The 21,378-nt window shown below is 46.5% G+C and overlaps 1 protein-coding gene across 5 annotated transcripts in view; it reads left to right on the top strand.

Annotated features, from left to right (window-relative positions):
* Positions 1-21,378, top strand: part of IPPK (inositol-pentakisphosphate 2-kinase) — a 1,052,241-nt gene that overhangs the window by 1,001,308 nt on the left and 29,555 nt on the right. The window lies entirely within an intron of this gene.

The following is a 21,378-nucleotide window of genomic DNA, read 5'->3' on the forward strand; positions in this document are numbered from 1 at the left end:
TTATATTCTCTTTCCAACCGAGAATCCTCTAATGTCATTAGATTTATTTTCCTAATCGGTGGTTCCAGAGAAATAATGAAAAGTAGAGGGGAGAGGGGGCATCCCTGGCGTGTGCCATTCTGAATTCTAATAGGGTCAGAAAAAGTATTGTTGACTTTAATTTTAGCCTGGGGGTTTCGATAGAGAACTGAGATCCAGGATAGCATATTCTCATTTAATCCAATATGGGAGCAAGTGGCCATCATTTAATCCCAGGAGACCCTATCAAAAGCCTTCTTGGCGTCAGAGAGCAAAAGGCCTGTCGTTTTGGAGTTACAGGAGAAATGTATTAAATTTAATGCTTTAGTTATATTATCACGGGCTTCCCTACCTGGCATAAATCCTACTTGTTCTGGGCCGATAATTTTCGATAACAGGGGTTTTAATCTATTGGCTAATATTTTGGCTAAGAGTTTCAAGTCGATATTTAATAGGGAAATGGGTCTATAGTTTGAACAGTCTGTATGGTCTTTTTCCGGTTTGGGTATTACTGCAATATGTGCCATGAGAAAGGAGTCAGAGTTATGTTTGTTTTTTGCTAAAAAATTAAATGCAGATAAGAGGGGTTTTACAAGAAGGGGCGTGTAAGTTTTATAATATTGGGAAGTTAAGCCATGTGGCCCAGGGCTTTTCCCAGTTTTGAGATCTTTGATGGCTTCTAGTATTTCAGTGGTGGATATGGGTTCTTCTAATTTAATCGTGTCTTCCTGAGAAAGTGTAGGAATTTTGCTCTCAAGTAGAAATTCAGAGATCGTTTCTCGTTTTGTAGACAACAGATGTGTAGGTTTGTGCTGTTCTGGTAGATTGTACAATTTGGAATAGAACTTATGAAAGAGGTCTGCTATGTCTGTGGGGTTGTTTCTGGGAATTCCATCTTTGTCCCTTAAGGCATGTATGTGTCCTGCCGTAGTTGTGTCTTTAAGCGCTTTGGCTAGCAATTTCCCGCTCTTATCCCCATGTTCAAAGTAGATGCCTTTTTTGAAGAAGAGTGCCTTTCTAGTTTTAAGATCGAGTATAAGTTTAAGGGAGTTCCTGCAGCGTGTTAGTTCTTCTTCTACACTAAGTGAGAGGGATTGTTTTTTTGCGACTCCAGTTTAGCTATTTGTGAGGTCAGTCTAGCAATTTCTTTCTCTCTCTTTTTTTCCTCCTAGCACCCATTTCATAAATTATCCCCTTATCACACTCTTGTGAGCCTCCCAATTATTTAAGGGGTTGGTATCTGCGTCAACATTGGTTTTAAAGTAATTGTTAATTGTGTCATGAATTTCGTATTTTACAGTTTGGTCAGTCAGTGCTGCATTGAGTCTCCAGTTAAAGGATGATTGCTTGGGAGGGTCGAATTTCAAAGAGACAGCTGTGGGAGCGTGGTCTGATAGGGAGATGATGCCAATCTCGGCTGTTTGTAAATTGCACAGATCCTTTTGCGAAATAAGAATAAGATCAATCCGTGAGTAGTGTTTATGTGGAGGGGAGAAGAAGGTATAATCCCTCTCGGTAGTGTGAATGGACCTCCAGGTGTCTACTAGGGAAAAGGGACTCAGGAGTGTTTTGATGTGTTTAAGGATCCTGTATGTTACGACAGTGTAACCTGTAGATGTGTCCTTGAGGGGGGAGAGGGGTATGTTGAAATCTCCTCCCAAAATAACACATCCTTCTGCAAACCATTTCAATTCGTCTACTAGCTTACGACAAGATGTGAGCATTATTCGGGAAACACACATTAGCCAGCGTTATAGGGGAGCCTGCCCATTTGCCTTTGAGGAAAAGTTGCTGTTTAACTACAAAAGGAGAATCTTTATTGATTAAAATAGAGACTCCCTTTGATTTGGCTAGGGGGTTAGTGGCATGATACATTTTAGTAAATATGTTATCTGAGAATTTGGGGACATGTTTGCTTTTGAAGTGTGTTTCTTGTAGAAACACTATCGACGGCCAAACTTTTTTAATGTTTTTTTAGTAGTTTAGACCGCTTTTCAAGAATATTAAGGCCGTTAATATTATGAGAGATCAAGGTAGGGGATTTCCCTAAGAAAGCGTATGCCATGTTGAAGCCTGAATACGTTTTTCAAGAGAGGATAGAATCCCAGCACGTTTTATCCAAAAGAGTACTAAAGTATAGTTTGCTCCGAAGCCTTGTATTGAATGGTATAGGGGGGTAGAAGAAGGAAGATGTAGGGAATAAGGGATGAGGGGGAGTGGTTGAGTGGTTGCTCAAATTTCACCTAGAAGGTAATGAGCAGATAAGTAGCCTGTAGAACAAGGCACTAACTTCAACTCTGAGGGGTAAGTGTGAGGCGCTACAGCGTAGCTCCTGCAGCGAAGTGGTCACTGCCAAAAGTAGGGTGTAATAAGTGTAACAAGTGTAGAGATCTGTCTCATAGAAAACTGAGATATAACCTAGAAACCTGGGAGATTTGAATCTAAGAACAATACAGTGTAATCTTAAACCTTCAATCTTGAAATAACAGTAATCGTAGTTGGCGAAAAATAATAATTTCTACCTTACAAGTCACAGAAAATGAGAATAAGCAAGTAACTGCAACAAAGAAAACTCTAATCCCCATATCACATACGATATGGGTATCAAACCATCTCACACGGGGCAGGTAGGAGGACAAAAAAAAAAGGGGGGAGGGGGGTTCCTCTATTGAGAATATTAAAACATCCAACCGCATTTAACCATCTATAGTGGTGGGATATCTTTAGGATTTAAATGCAATAAATCATTAGTTGATGATTGATTGTTAACGGGTTCCTCTGATTTGGGTGAGGAAAGCTTTGGGCTAGGTTGTTACTTGGTGCCCAAGATATTAATAGTTATATTTCCAAGATAAAACCTCATAACTATTATCTGACCATCTCAGACCTTAAGAATTTGCAAGGTAAATTACCCTTTCCTTCTTTCAGAACAGCTTTCACACAGAGGTTAAGATAACATGTATATTAGCATGACAGGGTTGCGATAAATTTACCCATTAGAGGAGTGTGTGATTAGAGCTTTCTGCCATATTATACTAAAGATATAATGAGGTCATGGCAGCCAAAGAGTGAGAAGAGCAGAAGCGGAAAAGACCGTCCATCTCGGCTGTTCTCCATCCCCGACTAGAGTAGGCCTCTGCAAGGAGAGGGAAAAAAACTGGGGGAGAGTAGGGGAGGGAAACAGGCAACATAATTACCTACAAGATCAGGTTTGATCAGTCCTCTAAGAAGTCATATTTGGTGGTCTGCTAACCTTGTGAAAACGTTGAACAGAGGTCATAAGTTAGGGTTGTGAAAGTTAAACCATAAAGTCCTGCCAGTTGTCTCCGGTTAACTGTAAAGGAAAGTGTTAATAATATCTCATGACAGGTTTCAGAAAGGTTAACCTTACAATTGTCTCAATTGTTCCCAACTTGTCAACTGGAGAATTTAAAAGAAAAAACAGTTCTCTTGAGTTATGCTGGCTAGAAAAGTCTCATCTCTGACGGTTGTAGAGAGGTCTTTTTCCCTTGGGGGAGGACATTCAAAATCGACTAGGACGTAATTTAGAGTTTACCAGCTGGAAGCCTCTAGTAGGTATTCCCGGATGAGAATCTGTGGCATACATGCCGGAAAGAATTTTGTGTTGGAACCTGAAATTTGTATCGGCATGAACCACAAAAAAAAGGAAAGTGGGAAGGGGGATGTGAAATGTTTCATAGTGCATCCAACACAATTGATCATTTAAGCCTTGGGCTTTTAGCGCCCTTGGAAGATGAGGGCGAATCAAAATTGCTCCTGACGGAATTTCTGTGAATTTTCCCTTTGTTGGAAGGGCGAGCGGCTGAGTGATGATCCCTGACCAAATTGAGGTTTATTGATTTCGGGAGGGAGCAGAAATTCTGCATATCAGTCTGGGAGATCCACTGGTAGGGATGAGCTTCGAGTTCGAGTCGAACTCATGTTCGACTCGAACATTGCCTGTTCGCCTGTTCGACGAACAATTAGGGGTGTTCGCGGCAAATTCGAAAAGCCGCGGAACACCCTGTTAAAGTCTATGGGAGAAATCTAAAGTGTTAATTTTAAAGGCTAATTTGCAATTTATTGTCCTAAAAAGTGTTTGGGGACCTGGGTCCTGTCCCAGGAAACATGTATCAATGCAAAAAAAAGTTTTAAAAACGGCCATTTTTTCAGGAGCAGTGAATTTAATAATGCTAAAAATGAAACAACAAAAGTGTAATATTACTTTAAATTTCGTACCTAGGGGGGCGTGGCCTGGCGCATGGCGGAGTAAGACGCTGACTTGTGAGCTCCCGCACACACCGCGCTCACGAACGGCTTTTCGACCGACTACACGCCACTTTTCAGGGTACGGGTCGGCTGAACTGTTTCCCGGCGGACGTTTTGGTTTGAAATAGGTTGGAGCATTGTACTATTTACTGTTCCTGAAGTGCCTCTTGATAGTAACGTTTTTCATTTACTGTAGGTTATCCAGGACAGTCTAATTCCCCCATGTTTGCCTCTATCCCTAGTTTTGCTCTGGCCTCTCACTCCCGGGCTCAGCCCTGACCCTTGAAATCAGGAGGGCTCTCCCAGTCCTCTCTCACCCCCCTCCCTCCCCCCCACCCCCTCCCCTGCCTAGAATAGGCCTTGGTTTTATACTAGGGCTGCATTTGGTGTGTATATATGTTTTGCCTGGGGCCCCCCGGTGGCATGAATACAGGATTACGGACAGGGGCTTCGGCACCCTAGGTCTGTTGGGGCTCTATACTCTTTTTCTGCCGCCCGGGGGGTCCCAGAATCCTCAATTTGTCGTTAGTTTTTATTGTTTATCTAACTCTATGCTTGCGGTGTGTGCGGGCATCTCGCCATGTGCTGACCGCGTTTCCCCACTTAGGATATTCAGCGGCCATTATGGCACCAGCTGGAATGTTGCTAGCAACAAGTTTAGTGCGGCCCTCGGGTACATAGGTACATAGATAGATAGGTACATAGATAGATACATAGGTACATAGATAGGTACATAGATAGGTACATAGATACATAGGCCCCCGACGGAATTTGAACAATTATGCTTACTCCCAGAAACCCCACGTCATACTCTCTCCCTATTATATAAAATGATCTTAGATAATATGAGTACTTCCCTTCCCAAATTCACTGCAGCTTGGTCGAGGGAGCTGGGGACTGATATCAGCGAGGCACATAAATCCTCTATCTCGAGTTATGTTCGAGAAAAAAACTACAAAGTGATATCACGGTGGTATAGAGTACCGTCTGCCCTTAGGATCATGTTTCCCTCGGCATCTGACTCATGCTGGAGATGCAACTCGGCTATCGGTACGTATATCCATATATGGTGGGACTGTGAAGCTATCCATCCATTCTGGACCCAGATATTTCAGATTTATTCAAATATGTATGGTAAACCCCTCTCTCCCTCCCCTGCAGTCGCCCTGCTGTCCATCCTTCCGGGGACCTTTAAATTCCAGAAACACACTCTCCTTAGATTCTGTCTCAGTACGTGTAGGCAACTGATCTCCAGGCATTGGAAATCCCCCTCTCCCCCGTCCCTGGCGGAATGGGTTAATGAAATGAACGGAGTCATGTTGATGGAAGAACTCCAAGCTAAGGCCCTAGAAAAACACGCCAAGTTCTCCTTTACGTGGGGAATATGGAGGCATTACTCTTCCTCAGATGCATTTAAAGACACTACTTTCACCTGACTCAAGCTCTTCTCCGCCCTGATAGGCCTAGGAGGATCTAAATGAGTGATACAGGTCCAGAGCCCGGGGAGATCGGGCGCACCACCCACACCCCCCCCTCCCCCTCACCCCCATACCCTCACCCCCCCACCCTCATCCTTCCTACCCTCCTCTCTCTCTCTCTTTTTCCTTCTCTGGTCTTTCTATCTGACTTTTTACTTCCTTATCTTTCTTGTTACTGGTCTTGCCTTCCAACAATATGCTAGGTCAGGCCAAGGTTATTGGTTATCTTCCTATTGTTTTAGTTTAGCCCCCTTGGCTTACACCTTGCCGATCTGGAGATATGGTTTTCCCGCTACCTCCCTTATGACAGCACTCCTGACGTGTATAAGTTATCCTCTTGCTTTCTCCTGGCCTAGGGCGCAGCAGGTTCCCATTGGGGCGCCCGGGCTGGGGAAGGCAACAGCGGAATGTATAAGGATAAACGACAGGGATGTTTGTGTAAATGTTCTTCAGGGATGGCAAGTATGCCCATGTTACAATCAATGTTGTGGAAAGTGTCTGTCTATTACAGTGTGGATCGGCTCACCCAATGTTGGGTGTCCGGTACCCGTTTTCTTTGATTTCTGTCAAACATTTCTAATAAAACTTTTATTGAACCTAAATTTCGTACCTAGGGGGGGTGTAAAGTCAGCATGTGAAAAAGCGCATGTTTCCCGTACAACTGTCCCTGCACAAAGTGTAATTTCTGAAAGAAAAAAAGGCATTTGAAACCGGCTTTGCGGGTCTAATGAATTGTCGGCTCTGGCAATTCAGAGATGATTCATTCATAAAAAAAAAAAGCTGGGGGTCCCCCAAAATTCCATTAACAGGCCATTCACTGCTCCTGAAAAAACTGCAGTTTTTAAAACTTTTTTTTGCATTGATACATGTTTCCTGGGATAGGACCCAGGTCCCCAAACACTTTTTAGGACAATAACTTGCATATTGGCCTTTAAAATTAACACTTTAGATTTCAAATGTTCGAGTCCCATAGACTTTAACGGGGTTCTAAAGTTCACAAGAACATTTGGTGTGTTCGCAAGTTCTGATGCGAACCAAACAGGGGGGTGTTCGGCTCATCCTTATCCACTGGTGCTATTTGTAGATTTTCACAAAATTTGTTCAGATCCTCCAGGATTCTAAGCAAGTATTGCTTACCCATGAAGGAGGCTTGTAGTGCAAAGGGGAACTTCCATCTGTAATTGATGCCTTTCTCTCTCAAAACTGCCAGAAGAGGTCTCAGTGCCCGCCTGCTCTTTAGTGTGATAGGGTACAAATCTTGCAATAATTGAATTGAGGCATCGTTGAACTGGATTTGATCATTAGATTTTGCTTTTTGTAGAACCTCCTCCTTCAGGTCAAAGTTGGGCAGGCAGCAAATGATGTCTCTGGGAGGGTTCAGTCTTCAGGAGCCCTTGGTCTGAGGGCTCTATGGGCTCTCTCAAATTCTATGGGAGATTGATCAGGTCTTTCAAGCAGGTTATTAAAGATGGAGGTTAGCGCTGGTCAGGGAGGACGGACTCTGGTACACCTCTAACTCTGATATTGTGCCTTCTTCCGCGATTATCCAAGTCTTCCAAGTGTCTATTCATGTCAATCAGATGCTGGGAATGCTAGGCGGTAATGTCAACCAATCTGGTCAAAGCTCTATCTCTCCTTTTGCCTGCACGTTCCGTCACGGCCATTTGTTCAGAAAGTTTTAGCAATTCTGTTTTAATGTCAGTAATGGCAGATACAAATGAAGGTTTGATGTCAGCTGCAATGTCCGTCATAATAGCATAGGTCAAAGGTCTGTCCTTATCAGTGTTTTTTGCTATTGAGTCCTCTGATGGGGGTAGGAATACCTTGTCATCCTCAATATCATCTTCCATGTTGAGTCTGTGTGTTGTCGCCATCTTGGAGTTCCCCCCCCCCCCTCCGCTGTATCTGTATTTGCTGAGATTTGCTGGGGAGACTTTTCTTTTAGGAGTTACCAAAGAACGGAGAATGTGACTGTGTGTCCCCTTCCTTAGTTGTGTGGACATATTCGCCTAACATGCGGTTTCTTTTCAAGTCCCAAGTCTCTCAGCACCCCAGTATGCAATCACACCTCAGCCATCTGCGCTGCACACCAAGCCACTCTCCCAAAGTCCATTTTAATTAAAATGTATTTTTATACATATAAATGTGTTTTGTTTGTTTTTAGACATACAAAAGGCTGCAGTCTTCAGAATTTCCACATTCTTTATCTATTGCCCATTTTACCCTATAGCCACATATGTCTACTTCACAATTTTTTCATAACGTCACACAAATTTATTATTATTTGTTTTATTTGTTGTTTTTTATTCGTCCTTTACACTGGTTATGACATATATGTCTCACACATGGGGTCTCTCCTTTTTTCCTTTCTCTTGTTTGGTCTCATCATCAAGAGATTGAGAAACGAGAGATTTTTTTCATTCACAAATCTTTTCAATCTCATACACAGGAGCACCTCATGTGTGATACATCAAGGAAAATAGTGTTTCTTTGACTAATGATCACCTGGGAGTGTTTGGTGAAATGCCCCATTTACCTCTTTCCCTCCTCCATTTAAGCACATTTTGGTCATTTTTTCACTAGCTAAGAGTAAGCATCACATGATGCGAAACATGTCGGCTCTTTTTTCCTAGTCCACTTCTTGTTTGACTGCATGAATTTTGGCTGTTTTTTCCATATGAATTTTTGTTGTTTTTTCATGTTTTGAATAAAGACATCGTTTTTTGAGGAGTGCGGCGATCCAGGATTTTTCTTTCATCCCATGCTAATTGAGCACAGCCAGCACCAGGACTTCTGCCCCCTCTGATGATGTTAACACTGGTGGATGGGGAGAGGCTCAGGCGTCGGGGGAGACCAGAAAGGGTGTAGTCTCGTGGCCGGGTGTATCAAGATGGCCGACCGTCTTCTGGGACTAGGCCGGAGCCGCGGTGTTGCCTAGTTTCGGCCGCCGTCTGGGAGAGCACTTCTCCGTCTAGGCTGCCCGCTTCCCCATCCTGGCCCGGGAGCAGGCCTCGGCCGCCCCCAGGAGAGATAATGCAATCGTCCAGGGGAAGGAGTGAGGGGATGGCATAGTACCTTGATGGGAGCTCCCCGGGCCTCGAGAAGTAGGCAGGCCCCGGAGCCGCGGAGCTAGATGACGGAGATCTCCCACAGCCTCCCGCGAATGCCGGACAGCACCGCCTACCGTGTAGGTGAGGTTCCACTCAGGGGATGAGGACCCACACTGAGCACCGCATCCAAGTGCGGAGGACGCAGGAGGCCTCACAGGCCTCAAAATGGCGGCCGATCACGGCTCCGTGGATCAACTGCAGGCCGGGTTCGGAACATCGGGGGTCCACAATATGGGCACTAGATGGTGCAGGGGATGCCCAGGAGTAGATAGGGCAGGTTTGTGGAACCGCCAGGGCTCCGTTTCATGGTGGATGGTGATGGATTGCTCCAGGACCAGCGGAGGACAAGCACGTCCACCCAGGTACATGTCCGGACACGCCCCCCCCCCCCCGATCTTGTATTTTACCCAACTCACATGTCCTTTCTTCAATTCCTTTTGCTTGAGCACATTGTGATATGGCGTGGTGACAGGGAGGGAGTGGCAGACACACAGCAGGCTGAAGCCTGGCTTTGCATGGGGGGTGCAAGCCGCACCCGAGCAAGCCGTCGGCACACCCGGGACCCGGTCGCAATGATCCCCCTTCCCTGTGCAGCGCAGCGGGTCTGATGAGTCTCGGCTGCCTGTGACTGTCTCACAGTCACGCAGACAAGCACAGTGCAGCCGCCTCCCCCTTTTCCGTACTGTGCTGTGTGTGCAGCACGTGGCTCAGATGATCAGCTTGCCTGGTTTACAGGTCTGAAGGGGGGGTGTCTGTGTTGTAGGGGGGGTTCTGTATTGTGGGGGGGTTCTGTATTGTGGGGGGGTCTATATTGTAGGGGGGAGGAGGTTCTGTATTGTAGAGGTGTCTTCACTGTAGGGGTCGATCTATATTGTACAGGGGGGTTCTGTACAGTATTGTAGGAGGGAGGGGTTCTGTATTGTAGGGGTGAATCTGTATTGTAGAGGGGGTTCTGTATTGTAAGGAGGGGTCTGTATTGTAGGGGAGGGGGTCTACACTGTAGGGGTGGGTCTGTATTGTAAGGGGAGACTGTAGGGGGGTCTGCATAACATGCAGGGGGTCCAGAATTGTTAGGGGGGTGTCTGTAACATATAGGTGTCTAGAGCTGTGGGGAGCTGTGTAATGTAAAGTGATGCAGGGTGTTGTATAATGTAAAGGGGTCCAGAGATATTGAAGGATGCAGGGGGCACAGTGGGGTTTTTAAATTTTACCGTGGGGGGGGCAGATATAGGATCCGCCCCCGGGTACCAAATGCTCTAGGTACGCCCCTGCTGGCAGGCCTGGCCACAGGCGGATTCTGCAGGAATGACAGCGTGAGCGGTTGTCCCTGCCTTGTTAGGAGTCGGAGATCATCTTAAATGTTCGCCGCTGAGCTCCTCCGTGCGGACGCTGGATGGATCAGCTGTCGGCTCAGCCAGGCAGCACAGGCTGCATTGACAGTGTCACTGGCAGTCTGTGGGTTGATCATTAAGATTGCCGCCGATCGGCGACAGTGCAGCGACCATCTTTAAAACTGGACAAAGTACTGGCAGGCCACAGGCGGATTCTGCCGGAAAGACGGCGTGGGCGGCTGTCCTAGCCTATCTAGGAGGAGCAGGAGCTCATATGCCATGCGCACTAAGAAGACAAAGGAGGACGAGAATCCACAGAAGCAGGCAGCAGATGTAAAAACTTTTTTCTGTAAGTAAATAATTTTTTTTATAAATGCAGTGTACTGCTTAATGTCTGTTTTGTATTTTATTATTTAAATATGGTGTTTCTTAAAGGAACAGTAAATACAAAAGTTAAAAAATACTTTATTGTAATTATGTTTGATATTTGATTGAGTAAATTTACAGGTAGTGGTATTATACCATGTGATTTACTTTATATGTAACGTTATTATACCGTGTGATTTGCAGTATATGTGGCGTTATTATACCGTGTGATTTGCAGTATAGGTGGCTTTATTATACCGTGTGATTTGCAGTATAGGTGGCGTTTTTTCCCGTGTGATTTGCAGTATAGGTGGCGTTATTATACCGTGTGATTTGCAGTATAGGTGGCGTTATTATACCGTGTGATTTGCAGTATAGGTGACATTATTATACCATGTGATTTGCAGTACAGGTGGCGTTATTATAGCGTGCGATTTGCAGTATAGGTGGCGTTATTATACCATGTGAATAAAAGTAGTATTTTTATCATAGCGTGTAATCTGTTTTTTGGGAACTTAACGGAATGGAAGGCTTTAAATGGAGCCGGTATTGGAGAAATGGGTGTGGACACTTAAAGGGTGTGGTTATGGAGGGGTGTGGTTACTGAGGGGCGTGGTAACTAGGGGGCACTGTAAAACTTTCTCGCACAGGGTGGCTAAAGGCCTAAGGCCAGCCCTGATTGTATAGCTCCTCCTGCAAACGATCTCTCTCACTTCTCAATTCACTAAACGGCACCCAAGGCTGTTTACTAGGCTTTCCTCTGGATTCTGGCCTTCTAAAACTACCTGAATTGTTATAAGATCTTCCGCTCCATGGTCCTAAATCTTCTCTATTTTGCTGACCCTTGACTCTAAAAATTCTAGCTGCATCAACCGCTAGACTGTCTTCTCTGCACTTTCTCCTCCACAAATGATCCGCTCTTAACAAAATATCATTATAATCACTAGGATCAGGTGTAACAGATAAAATGCCTTCCCTGACATCACCATCCAAACCAAACCACCACGTTCAAAACCGGGATTCCCAGTCATCACATATTCCATCACAATTCTATCTGCAAATTCATATGGGTATTCATTCTTCATTTGCCTCATTTTTCCTGACAAGGACACATTTGTCATACAATGCTTTCAAAAATTCCCCTAAAACATCCTTGGTTTTATGACGTCGGTCCCAATTTTGCAAAATCCGTGCCCACAATCCATTGTCTACACTTTTCTGCAAAATTCTAGCTGGGTCCTCCACATTCAAGTTGTATGTGTCTCTGACTCTGCAAATCACAAAACCATTTCATGAACCTATTTACATCATAGTGGGGTACCTGACCTATCGCTCTTATAATAGCTTCCATCTCCTGTGGCTTTAATTGTTTTGTGATCAATTTAATTTCACTTGTATCGTCAGTGTTCAATACAGTTGTTGTAGTGGTAGGAGCTGCTGGTATGCATGGGGCTGCATGCATACATATCCAGGGATATATTGGCTTATAGTCTTTGGTATCAAGCTGTATTTTAGAAGTATCATTTTAATGCGTGTAACTTGATTTTTCTGCCAATTTATCAAAAGCAATTTTGGCAGCATGAAAAAGTATATATAACGTGTTTAAACCAATAAACCAAAAATTATATATAAAACAGCGCTCAAGTGTGTGTGATCCACACTGTGATGAATAATAAATAATAATAATCCAAATATAAATGCAAATGAGTCAAAAGCCTGTGATAAAAGTGTTCATAGAAAAACATAAAGTTCATGGAAGAGCGAAAAGGAAAAACACTTCTTTCTCTCCTTCAAGGTGTAAAATCTTCAAAACATATTCAAAGAAATCTTCCACCACACCCGATGTGAAAAAATAGTGAATCCTCCACCAATAGAAATGGCCACTCACCGGAACTATATGCCTAGCACTCTCGTGTTTTGGCACAGTAGCTTTGTTATAGTTAGTTTACATCAGCAGGCGAGCTTCCGTTCCCAGACAGGTGGACAAGTAGGATCCTCATAAATGAAGAAAGTGTGACACAGTGTAAAACCGTAAAAGTAATTTAATCACAAACCACAAGCAAAATCTTCAAAAGATGCACTCACACAATGCCAAAATTAAAAAGCGTGATAAATACACAGCAAAGATTCCTCTGTATTGTGCGGCTGAAATGCAACGGTCTCGGCGGACCCAGAAAATAAAACCCAGGCAACTCACACCACTCGATCCCCACACTGTGTTGGAAGTGAAATTTAATCTGGCGTGAACGAAAAACCGAACGCCGGTCACTGGCGAACAAACACGCAACTGGCCTATCTTATCACGTTAGCAATTGGTCACTGATCAGATGATAACCAAGCTTCCGACATGTTTCGTCGTAAAATTTGACTTATTCATGATATGTTAAAATTCAGTATGCTCGGACAACTCAACCATTGTCAACTGAAATCTGGCCTGGTCAATATTGTACTTGTACATATATATATATATATATATATATATATATATATATATATATATATATATATATATATATATATATATATATATATATATATATATATATATATAATATTGTGAACTTTGGGGGTTCTTTAGCTCAGCGAGACAAGTGCTTAAACCGAAATAGTGAATAAAAAGGGGTTTTTATTTGAAAACCAAACCAAACAAAACAACGCTTTCTTCAGCATAGGGAAAATCATCAAAACAAAAGTCCTGCTTGTCTTCAGCACAAATGGAAAAAGTAATTTTTTTCTTCAGCACAGCAAACAAAACAAAACACAGGCACATACGGTTTGGTGAGTATTCCAGTCCTTCTCAGCAGCATACAACCTCTGCAGACACCTTCACTTTCACCCTCCTCCACCCTCTGTCAGCACTTCATCTCCTTTTAGCTGACTTCCTGGAAGTTGTTAACCCCCTGTGTGCCTGAAAGCCCGGGGTTAGAAGGTACTAGACTCTGAAAATTGGCGCTATGTAGCGTCCATCCAGGACCCAACCCTGGCGTCCTGTACATACCCCCCCCCTCTGCCTCAACGCGGAGGTGTTGAAGGCACCACTCGCCATCATACAGTGGACTCGGGAGAGGACATCGGCATTCTGATGCTGTCTCCCGGGTCTGTGCTCTACCATAAAGTTGAACTCCTGTAGAGACATAAACCACCTTGTTACCCTGGCATTGGTGTGTTTGTTCTGTCTCATCCACGTAAGAGGAGCATGGTCCGATATAAGGCAAACCTCCTACCTAGGAGAAAATAATGTAGGGAGTCCAAAGCCAACTTGATGGCAAGACATTCGCATTCCACCACCACATAGTTTTTCTCAGCTGGCGTCCGTTTCCTACTAAGAAAAACTATTGGGTGCTCCTCTCCGTTGATTTCTTGAGACAGAACTGCTCCTAGCCCTTCACTTGAGGCATCTGTCTGCACTATAAAATCCTTAGAAAAATCTGGCGCCACAAGCACCGGATCCTGGCAGAGTGCTGTCTTAAGCATTTGAAAATCTTTTTCAGCCTCGGCATTCCATTTGATCATGACCGACCTTTGGCCTTTGGTGAGGTTAGTTAGCGGTGCCGCAATGGTGGCGAAGTTGGGGACAAACCTCCTATAGTACGCAACTAGGCCTAAAAACGCTCTGACCTGTTTCTTTGTTAGGGGGCGGGGCCAGCCCTGTATGGCCTCTACCTTGCTCATTTGGGGCTTCACTAACCCTCTACCTACAATGTATCCTAGGTACTTGGCTTCCTCCACCCCAACCGCACACTTCTCTGGATTGATGGTGAACCTTGCTCTTCTCAAGGAGTCTTCCAATGCCTGTACCCGGGGAAGATGGGAATCCCAATCCGTGCTGAAAATGACTATATCATCCAGGTAAACGGAGGCATACCGTTGGTGTGGGCGTAAAGTTTTGTCCATGGCCCGTTGGAATGTGGCGGGGGTGGAGTGTAGACCAAACGACATTCTCTTATACTGGAAGTGACCTTCCGGGGTAGAGAAAGCTGTTTTCTCCCTGGCCTCCTTGGTCAGGGGAATCTGCCAGTAACCTTTTGTGAGGTCCAGCGTGGTGATGTACCTGGCAGGACCCAATCTCTCAATCAGCTCATCTACCCGTGGCATGGGGTATGCATCGAACTTGGAGACCTCGTTGAGTTTTCTAAAATCGTTGCAGAAGCGGAGAGTACCATTGGGTTTGGGCACCAACACGATCGGACTGGACCACTCGCTCTGCGACTCTTCGATGACCCCAAGTTCGAGCATCCTTTTAACCTCTCCAGACACTGCCACTCTATGAGCTTCTGGGATACGGTAGGGTTTTCTTTTTTCTGGTTGGTGTACCTTATAGTTAACCTCACCCACTTTCTCTACTACTTCAAATGGACCTTGCCACTTGGCCAAGAACTTGCTCTCCACTGTGGGTATTAGGACAGCTACTCTGTCTCCTACTTGTAACTGTCTTACTTTAGCCGACCGGTTATATACCCTTCTTTGGGCATCCTGAGCCTTCTGCATGTGCTCCCTCACCATCGGCATCACTTTAGCCACCCTTTCTTGCATTTGAGAAATATGCTCTACCACGGTTTTGTGCGGGGAGGACTCTTTCCCACGTTTCCTTTACCAGATCAAGCAACCCCCGGGGCCTTCGTCCATACACTAGCTCAAATGGTGAGAAACCCGTGGATGCCTGTGGTACCTCCCGGATAGCGAACAACGGGGGAGGGAGTAACATGTCCCAATCTTTCCCGTCTTTCTGGACCATTCTTTTTAACATGGACATAAGAGTTTTGTTAAACCTCTCAACTAGGCCATCGGTCTGCGGGTGATAGACGGACGTCCGCAACTGCTTAATCTGAAACAGCCTGCACAAGTCCGCCATCACCTTTGACATAAAAGGGGTGCCATGATCCGTTAGTATTTCCTTGGGGAACCCAGTTCGTGAGAACATTTGAAATAACTCCCGGGCAATGGCCTTAGTTTTTCTCAATGGGACTGCTTCTGGGTATCTAGTGGCGTAGTCTAGGATGACCAATATGTATTGGTACCGACTTTACCAGGGGTCCCACAAGAGCTATAGCGATCCGCTCAAATGGGAGCTCAATAATTGGCAAGGGTACTAGGGGGTTTCTATAGCGGGGCACTGGGGCAGTTATCTGGCAAACAGGACAAGACTCACAATATCTTTTAACCTCAGCCTTCACCCCTGGCCAGTAAAACCGGTCGGTTATCCTGGCCTCTGTTTTCTACGCCCCCAGGTGTCCTCCCAGTGCGTCGTTGTGGGCTAGATCAAGGAGCATCCGCCTATATGGTTGAGGGACCAGCAACTGCTCTATGGGTTCCCCTCGGCTCTCAGCCACACGATAGACTAGGTCCCCCTTCAACGCAAAATGAGGAAACCTCTGATCTGCACCTGGTATTTGTGAAACCCCATCAATGACAGAAACCTGCTTTCGAGCGTTCACCAAGGTAGGATCCTGTAACTGGGCGGTGCCAAACGCACCCCTGAGTACATCCAGATCTGGATGCACTGGCCTTGGGGATGTTTCCCCCTCACCCTCCTCAACCGGGGAGAGCTCCTCGTCATCCTCCCCCAGCATGACTTGTAATGGGGAGACTCCCCCCCCCCCCCCAGAGTTCAACTCGGTTTTGAGACCTGACACAGGACCATTATTATTAGCACTAAGATTCTCTGCGACGTCATTATCGCCAACAGGTATTTCCACATTAGAGGGGTGTGTTGTGGAAGTTTCAGGCCCAGATCCCCCAGACTCTGTCCCTTCCAAGCTCAGTGTCCCCAGTTCTTCTGGCAGACCCGTCTGTACCTGGTCCCATAGTTCCAAAAATAGTGGACAGTCCCGCCCCACTATGATGTCATGTATCAAGCTTTTTACCACCCCAACCTCCTGGGTAACCGAGGTATGGCCATAGGACACAGTTACCGGGACCAAGGGGTACTCCTTGGTGTCCCCATGGATACATACTACCCGTAGAGTCTTTGTTACTGGGCCTATCCTCCCAAGCACCCTGGCATGTACCAGTGTGACCATGCTGCCGGAGTCCAGTAGAGCCCTGGCAGGAAGGTGGTTCACCCACACTTCGCACTCAAACGTCCGGAAGCTAGGTCAAGATGCGTGGCACACGCTCTTTGCACATAAAAAGAGCTTCTTTGGGCAATCTCGCACTCCATAGGCTCCTCCTGAAGCGGGCACTGTGCCCGGGTATGCCCCCTGGACCAACATCACCAACACTGTATGTCTCCCAACTTTGGCAGAGGAACCGACCTCTGTGGTTCTATGGCAGACGGTGTAAACCTGCGGACACCAACATCTGGCAAGGCTTCTCTCCTCGGTGTGGTGGCTGGCCTGGGTGTCCTTGCCGTGGGTTCCCAACGCTTGGCAGGCCCAAGCAGGTCCTCCACCACGGTGTACCGTTCGACCAGCTCGTCAGCGCTGGTAGGGTTTCCATGGCTTACCCAGCGCTGTAGGTAATCTTGTAGGTACCGGTCCATCACCACTCGTTCCACCATTTGTGGACCTGACAACTTTTCTGGCTGCAGCCATTTTTTAACTAACTGAATTAGTTCATGCATTTGGGACCTGGGTGGTTGGTCAGGTTTGTACCGCCAGCGATGCACCCTTTGAGCCCGGACGGCTGTGGTCACTCCCAGGCGGGCCAGGATCTCGGTTTTTAGACGCTCATAGTCCCTGATGTGCTCAGCTGGGAGGTCAAAATAGGCCTTTTGCGGGTCACCGGTGAGAAAAGGGGAGATAATGCCGGCCCATTGGTCCCGGGGCCACCCCTCTCTCTCTGCTATGCTTTCAAAGGTGGTGAGAAAGGCATCCACGTCATCTCTGGGCGTTAGTATTTGCAAGAAATGGATGGCCCTTACAGACACTGGGTTGCTAGTGGCAACGACCACTTGCTCTTGTCCCTGAGCCAGCTGCTGTACTGCCTTCTGGAAGGCAGCCACCTGTGCTTGAGTGGACTCCTGCTGGGCCGTAACCTGAGCGGCCAGCAGCCGTGTGTTTTCTTGCTGCTGAGGCATCGCTTCCTCATGGCGACAGTTTGCCTCTGCTAATGCTTGCTGCTGGGTCACAGTGGCTTGTGCCAAAGCCTAATGACCTCCTCCATGCCTTTGCCTGCTGTTTGTAATGCCTGGGCTGACTTCACCCAAGACATGCCATAAGTACACTGTCTCTTTAAATGTTAGTTTTAAACGGTTGTTGCGCCTGCAAATGCACTTTGCCCGCATTCGACACCAGTTGTGAACTTTGGGGGTTCTTAAGATCAGCGAGACAAGTGTTTAAACCGAAATAGTGAATAAAAAGGGGTTTTTATTTGAAAACCAAACAAAACAACGCTTTCTTCAGCATAGGGAAAATCATCAAAACAAAAGTCCTGCTTGTCTTCAGCACAAATGAAAAAGTCTGTTTTTTCTTCAGCACAGCAAACAAAACAAAACACAGGCACATACGGTTTGGTGAGTATTCCAGTCCTTCTCAGCAGCATACAACCTCTGCAGACACCTTCACTTCCACTATCCACCCTCTGTGTGTGTTGCAGACACTTATTCTAAAATTATAATTGGTATTGCTAAAATCACGAGTCTCCCCCAGCTCGGTCTAAATGGGGGTGGTGGCCATTAAAGGGTTCATTGCTTAAGTAGCCCAGTGACCATCGCTCTCGAGCTGCTGGCACCTAGATTGTGGTCCCGCAAGTTGGAAAATCTTTGTGCTGGGAGCAGCTGAGAGTGGCATTGTTATGTAAGTGACAGCGTGGAGTGAAGTTGGCCGGTTCTTTTATCACGAGTTAGTGAGGAGGGCAGGGATTTGACACCCGCGTTCATCACATATTGGCTGGCAGCATAGCGTGATCGTTTTGCATTAAGAGCATTCAGTGCATTGTTAGGAATTAGCTCTGCACTGAAGGATTGTAACCTTTGTGGAAACAGTCCTTAGAGACAAACTAGTGCATATTTTAAAAAAAATTGTTAAAGAGAGACATACAGCAACAGCTCCTTCCTACCCCTTCTTCCTATCTCTGCTTTCTGTTCTATCTTTTCTGCTTGCAACATGTCTGGGTTATCTGCAGCATATAAAAAGATGAGCAAAAATTAACTGACTGCTGAGTGTGCAGGAAGAGGAATTGACATCGGTGACAAAAATCGTGAAGGCTTGTACATGCCCTACAGGAGTTTGATATCTGGGCAGACCAGAATCTGGGGGAAGCTGAACCAGAAAGGGTTTCCACTACTCCAGAGCCCAGTGGTTCAGAGGCGACCTCACCAGATGGGCCATCAGAGACTGACACTGGAATACCATGGATTGTCACCTCCAAGCCACCACCTGAGCAGGCCAGCACCAGATTGCCTGAAACCAGCAGAGACTATCCTCAAATGCAGGAAATGCTACAACAACTCAGGGAGACGGATCCTATGATGTACCTGCAGTTTCTCAAGCGCCCGGCTGAGAAAAAGCAGGGCTGAGCGAGAGGCTGCGGAACGCCAGGCTGAGAGATAGGTGACGCAAAGGGAGGCTGATCATCAGCACGTGTTAGAGATGACTAGGCTCCAGTCGCAGCGACAGGCTCCGAACCTCGGATCCCTAGAGCACAGTGATGCCTCTCTGCCAGTGACCCCGGCAGCCAAATTTCCATTATGGAAAAGGACAGTGACATTGACGTGTATCTACTGTCGTTTGAAAAAACTTGCCGTTGGTACCATCTGTCCCCAGCACAATGGGCCCGGTACCTGACACCAAGGCTACAAGGCAAGGCCCTGGATGCTTATGTCGAACTGTCAGAAAACCATGGTGGCGATTATGAGGCCCTAAAGGCTGCGATCATCCAAAAGTTTTAGCTAACCCCGGAAGTGTACCGGAAGCGTTTTAGGTCCTTGCAAAAAGGGCCTGGGGACTCGTACCTGGATGTGGTAAGTTGCTTACATACCACATTCTGGCAGTGGACTAAAGGCTTGAAAGCCAATTATTTTGAGTCCCTGGAAGATCCTATGATTGAAGATTACATTTTGCACATCTGTCCTACAGACGTCACAGTTTGTGCTGGAGAGAAAGCCAACCTCTTCCAAAGCAGCAGCAGAACTGGTAGATACCTATATCCACTCTAGGGTATCTGATCATCGCAAGGCTCCTCTGAATTGCTGGAAAGGAGGGAAATCACACATAGCAACCCCTCCTCTGCCTGCCAACCAAGTCACTCAGCGGCCGGAACCTGCAGTTCCTGGTGCCAAGGCATTCCCGACTGAAAACCTGCAGATGCTACAACTGTGGGAAAGCCAAACATTTCAGGACACCGTGCCCTGAGCAAAAGAAGATTACATCACCTGGCCATCTGGCCAGCAACCCTTCTGCTGTGCTGTTCGTCAGTGGGAAACCTCCAGGAACCAATGCCAACTTACAGCTAGTCATCGTAGGCCACTGGACTGTAACGGGCTTTTGGGACACAGGAGCTGAAGTCACTTTGGTCAGACCAGAGGTGATAGAAAGAAGGGACATCATTTCTGGAAAGTTTTTTTACTCTCACTGGAGTTTTGTTTTTATCGATTGGGGTGCCAGAAGTGAGATGCGAGAGGTGGGAGTCTCGGAGTAAATCCCCACTGTTGTGTTGTTGGGTGCTGATTTTGTTTCCCTTGTTTATTACTATGCCCCTGCTAAGAGCAACCAGGATGCTCCCACGGAACACTCTGGACCTAACAAGGTACTGTTTACAGATGTTGGGGTAATATCTAGGCAACCTGTGGATGGACAGAGGGAGGGGGTGCGTGGAGTGGAGGTACAAAGTTCTTCTTCGCCTACAGAAGGAGAGGAGGCCCCCTTGCATGTGCCAATATCAAATGCATGTGTAGTTGATGTTAAGAATGTAATTACTGAATGTAATGGTGTTTTGTCTTTGGAGGTCACCCACAATGCTGGGAGGGTGGAGAAGATAGAGTCTCTGGCGGCAGAGCCCAGGAGTGGCCCAGATGGCCCCATTCCTGACTCTGACCCAGAGGATCCTGCCCTGACTACACCCCAGCAATTTTCCTTGTGTGTCACAGGACGGCTGGTTGGTATTTGTATTCCCACGCCTCAGACAGCACTGCTGAGAGACAAAAGCTTTGCAGTGTTCAGCAGGCCAGCTGTTAGCACCCCTGCTGAGAAAAGTAAACAAAAGCGTGACAGGGACAGTGAGCATATAGGTTTGACTGGTCTACAGGCAGGAGGCCTGAAGCCTGAAAGGGTTAAACAGTTGCTCACTGTGTCCAGTCAATCTAAGGGGAATGTGTTAAGGGTGTCACCTGACATGGTCTGTGAAGGTCCAGGTGAAATCAGGAAGGCCAGGGCTGGAGTGAAACACATAGGTTTGTGGCCTAGCTTTATGTTAATGCAATGTCACAGCATAGGGCCTGTCATTGGTAGAGACCATATACCTGAACTGAGTTGGGTGGTAGCGGACACTCGGGGAGTGGGCTTAGTTCCACTCACCTTTCCTTCCCCTCCAGAGGTACCCATGTTGCTGGCAGTGCTTACAGCATGCCGTGTCAGGGTCATGGCAAACCCTGGGAAGGCACACCATGGCATCCATGAGGTGGGCAACAGGGTGTATCCTCCCCTCACCCCTGCAGCCCACCTTGTCTCGCAGGAGGCGCAAACAGGCAGGGCAAAGGAGACTAAGGAAATTATGCAGTTAGGGGTCATTCAAGGAGTTTGGACAGTCTGGGCTACACTGATAGTCCTGGCCCCCAAAAGAGACCAGACGACCAGGCTTCTGATAGCCCTTGAAGGGCTGAACGCCAGCCCTGTTGTTGCCTTCCCCATGCCCAGGAACCATGAGGTG

The sequence above is a fragment of the Rana temporaria genome, chromosome 7 (assembly GCF_905171775.1).
Source record: "Rana temporaria chromosome 7, aRanTem1.1, whole genome shotgun sequence".
In the NCBI taxonomy this organism is placed as follows: Eukaryota; Metazoa; Chordata; class Amphibia; order Anura; family Ranidae; genus Rana; species Rana temporaria.